The 4795-nt window shown below is 36.7% G+C and overlaps 1 protein-coding gene across 3 annotated transcripts in view; it reads left to right on the top strand.

The window, feature by feature from the left end:
- Positions 1-4795, top strand: part of SLC12A1 (solute carrier family 12 member 1) — a 98754-nt gene that overhangs the window by 2983 nt on the left and 90976 nt on the right. The window lies entirely within an intron of this gene.

Here is a 4795-nt window from a genome sequence, read left to right as displayed (position 1 = left end):
ACTCATAACACTTTAAAGCCACAGCAGAATTGTACATTTATATTAAATGACAACATATTTAGGCAGAAACCAGTTGGATTTTGTGCAGAATCCTGGCTATAACTTCCAAGTCAGAAAAAAATTATATGACAAGGTTGTCCTAATAGTTGAAATGAAAAATAGGTTTGAAAGGTATTATTTTAAGTCGCTACCTTCACTGAGACTCTAGGGGTGATACATATTGACAAAGTTTGTAATCCCAATGATTTGAGATCATAGGTGAAGAAATCCTTTTCGTTTTCTATGTAGTAAAGAGGTAACTGCCTACACAGGTGGCTACGAATCATAGATTTCCAAAAACCCTAGTTAAAAGCAGGAAAAAATGAATCCATCCTTTACCTCCTCTGCAATATTATATAAGCTACATAACTTCAACTGATATTGCAGGATGTTTGTGAATACCTGCTTATATACATATAAAGTCTAGCACATTGCCTTCTACGATGGGTAGAAACTTGATTGTTGATAATGATGATGACAATTTTTGTATTCACTGATTTTTATTTAAAATGTATAATATGCCCTAACAAAATATTTAACAAGAACTAAACAGTATATATTGAAATGTCTCTTATCTAACATAAATCTTCAGTTATTCTCTCCAGGACAATTATTATTGGCAGTTTCTTATAAATCCTCCCAGAAATTTTCTACGCTTAGACAAGCATACATATATAAGTATCTATCTCGTTATCTAATTTTCTGTCTGTATTTTTTTCAAACATATATTGAAATGTATTTTATACATTGTCCCGTGCTCTACTGTTTTCACTAAATAATGCACATTGGAGTTCTTTCCATATCAAAACATGTAATGATTATTAGACATCTGGTAAAGATTAATCTAGTATTTTACTTTGTANTTAAGTGATCATGGGATTATCTTTCATTTCTACTTTTTTAAAAATGTTTTTTTAATGTTTTATTTATTCCTGGGAGAGAGAGAAACAGCGTGAGAAAGGAGGGTCAGAGAGAGAGGGAGATACAGAATCTGAAACAGGCTCCAGGCTCAGAGCTAGCTGTCAGCACAGAGCCCGTTGCTGGACTGGAACCCATGAGCCGTGAGATCATGGCCTGAGCCAAGGTCAGACGCTTAACCGACTGAGCCACCCAGACGCCCCTACTTTATTTTTTCTTTAATTAAATTCAGGTTAGTTGACATATATGGTAGTATTGGCCTCAGGAGTAGAATTCAGTGATTCAGCACTTAGATACGACACCCAGTGCTCATCCCAACAGTTGGCCTCGTTAATACCCATCACCCATTTAGTCCTTCCCCCGCCTCCACCTCCCCTCCAGCAACCCTCGGGTTGTTCTCCGTATTTAAGAGTGTCTCTTAAGGTTTGCCTCCCTCTCTGTTTTTATCTTATTTTATTTTTCCTCCCCTTGCCCTATGTTCATCTGTTTTATTTCTTAAATTCCACATATAAGTGAAATCATGATAATTGTCTTTCTCTGATTGACTATTTCACTTAGCATCATATACTCTTGTTCCATCCACGTCGTTGCAAATCTGTGCCCATCTTTTTATACATAATTCCTAACTATAGGGCTAACCAAAATGGAACTCCTTTTCAGCCTTACTAACCACCATTATTGTTAGCATTTCAGAAAAATATAATTATATAGGAATCAGGAAAATATATAACCTTTCTATCAAAGTCAGTGTTCTGATGTCATTGAAATAAACTGTCTATGCAAAGAATAAAAGACTATAAAAATTAAGATAGAAATATTTTTAAAGAAACCAACTATTCAGAGAACGTTTGAAAACAAACAATGGAATAACTTCACACTGGGTTAATTAGGCTGTTAACAACAAAAAGTAATTTGTGAATAAAAAGCATTACACACACTCCTGCAGAAACAAACTTTTTATTGAGAATTTTTTATGTATCAGACAAGGTGCTCACACTTGGCAAATTCCCATTCAATCCTTATAACAAACCTTCAATGTAGATATTATTATTATTGCTATTTTATAGGTTGTGAAGTTTTTATAAAACCCTATGGATCTTTTACAAGAGAAAACAAAAACCTAAGTCAACAAATTTCCAAGGTCAAGAAGCAAGGGCCATGTGTCTAATAAGTCGAACCCAAGTCTGCATGATTCCAGAGTCCATGCTCTTTTTATTTTATTTTTTTAATGATTGTTATTTTTGAGAAAGAGCACAAGCAGGGGAGGGGCAGAAAGAGAGGGACAGAGGATCTGAAGCAAGCTCCACACTGACAGCAGAAAGCCTGATATGGGGCTCAAACTAACAAACCTCAAGATCATGACCGGAGGTGAGGTTGGGTGCTTAACCCACTGAGTCACTCAGGTGCCCCCAGAGTCCATGCTCTTTATTGCAACTTTCCATCCTCAGCCTACTCCTCCATACCACTCTGCCTCAGTTCATTTTGACAGCTACAGAAGAAAGTGGACCTCAGGCACAAAGAAGAAATTCCATCTCAGTCCTGATGGGCAGAACAGGATATTCAATTCCTTTCTTGTTTGGGGGACTGTGCCAAAAGAGAATGTTGCTTCTCCTACAGAATGCTTTTCTCTTTTGTTTCTCCTACAGAATTAATTGTAGGTCTCAATCATTTTCGTTGCCATCATCAAAAGCATTTATTAGCCTTGTATATATAAGAGCTGCTGTATAAAGTGAGTTAAAGAGATTTGATCTCTACTCTCTAGGATTTTATTTTCTATGGCAAATGGCGTTGTTAAGGGTAAAAATAAAGGACATGTAGTCAAGTTAACAAACATTAAAGTGTATAAACCGAGATATAAATGTTTATCTTCTTTAAAAAGACAAAGGTTTACAAATGCATTCTCTGGGAAATAGTATTTTCTGATTTGTTTTAAAGTTCAAATTTGGAACTTTAGCATTTAACTTGGGCTATCCAAAATTAGAAACATCATCAAGCCAAATAAAATAGACACGAAAATTGAGGCAATAAAGGCCTTGAAGGCCAGTGAAGATCAGTGGTTACCCCTAAGTTACTTGTTGGAGTGAAAATCTGCAACCAGAGACTATTTTAATACTTAGAAGTTTTAGCTTTTAGTTCAGTGATAGTGAACAGACTAAGAGTTCCCTTGTATAGGTGGAAAATATAAAGAATCTTTTGATTTTCTTTTTACTTGAGAGAGAGAGTGTGTGTGAGAGTGTGATGGGGAAGAGGGGAAGAGGGAGAGAGAGAGAATCCTAAGCAGGCTTCATGCTCAGCATGGAGGCCAACACTGAGCTTGATCCCATGACCCTGGGACCATGACCTGAGCCCAAATCAAGAGTCAGACACTTAACTGACTGAGCCACCCAGACACCCCTTGATTTTACTTTCTTATGCTGCTTACTACACACATAGCTACCTTTTGGCCTAAGTTATCAAAAATATAAGGTAATTTGTGTGTGAGCTACATGTTTGTAGATACAGTAAAAATACTATAATAAATTGTGACCATTGCTAGTGATTTACAGACATGGTTTGTAGCAACTTTTAAAACAAGAAAAAACCTCCCTCATTTTCATGATTTAAAATATTCCCATTTATCACAAAGAGTTTGTAATGTACAAGCATAATAACACTGATTAGTAATATAGAAATGTGATTAGTCATATTTTTGGGGGCGCACCGGGGGCTCGGTCAGTTAAGCATCTGAGTTCAGCTCAGGTCATGATCTTGCTGTTTGTGAGTTGGAGCCCCACGATGAGCTCTGTGCTGACAGCTCAGAGCCTGGAGCCAGCTTCACATTCTGTGTCTCCATCTCTCTCTGCCCTCCCCACCCACACTCTGTCTCTTTCTCAGAAATAAACATTAAAAAAAATTTTTTTTTTAATTGTGTTTTTCATGCTGAAATGAACTTTAGGAATTATCTGATCCTTGCTGGGACTGGTTTTAAAATAGTCCAGTGGCAGAGGTATGAGAGGTTAAAGTGGAATAATATTGGCCATATGTTGATAATTGTTGAAGCTGTGTGATAGGCACATGAGATCTATATATTCTTCCTCCTATTGCATTTATTTACGTATTTGAGTAATAGAAGAAAGTTTAAAACAACTGGGAGGAGATCACATAGTTCTAAGTATTTATGGAGCTATTTCTCAAGGATGGGCTAAGACATCTACCATCCTGAGATTAAAGGGTGAAAACCTAAAAACATAAAGTAGCAAATATCATCTGGTTATAGTTTAATAATTTTTAAAATGTTTACTGATTTTTGAGAGAGAGAGAGAGAGAGAGAGAGAGAGAAGGGATACTCACAAGCCAGGAAGAGACAGAAGGAGAGGGAGACAGAGGATCTAAAGAGGGCTCTATGCTGACAGCAGCAAGCTAGATGAAGGGCTTGAACTCACGGATGGTGAGATCATGATCTGAGCCAAAGTCAGAAGCTTACCTAACTGAGTCACCCAGGTGCCCCCCTAGTTAGAATTTAAAGAATAAATATACTTATTTTTTTTTCTTTGGTGATAGCTAGAAATGCATTTGTAGTTTTTCTGGGGTCTGAAAAAATCACACATTTTATGTTAAATAAAATAATCTTTTATCTAGCAAAACCCATGAGGAATTTACCCCTTAAGCTGCATGTGATTGAAGCTCTACTAGTTTATCAATACTGAAGGAAATAAGTATCTTGCCTTTCTTTCTCTCTTTCTTTCTTTCTTTCTTTCTTTCTTTCTTTCTTTCTTTCTTTCTTTCTCTCTCTCTCTCTCTCTCTCTCTCTCTCTCCCCCCCCCCCCCCCCCCTTTTTTTTTCCCTTCCCTCTTCACTA

Source organism: Crocuta crocuta, unplaced genomic scaffold (assembly GCF_008692635.1).
Source record: "Crocuta crocuta isolate KB4526 unplaced genomic scaffold, BGI_CrCroc_1.0 scaffold102, whole genome shotgun sequence".
NCBI lineage: Eukaryota > Metazoa > Chordata > Mammalia > Carnivora > Hyaenidae > Crocuta > Crocuta crocuta.
The sequence above is the reverse complement of the archived record's forward strand: the minus strand, read 5'-3'. Positions and strand labels throughout refer to the sequence as shown.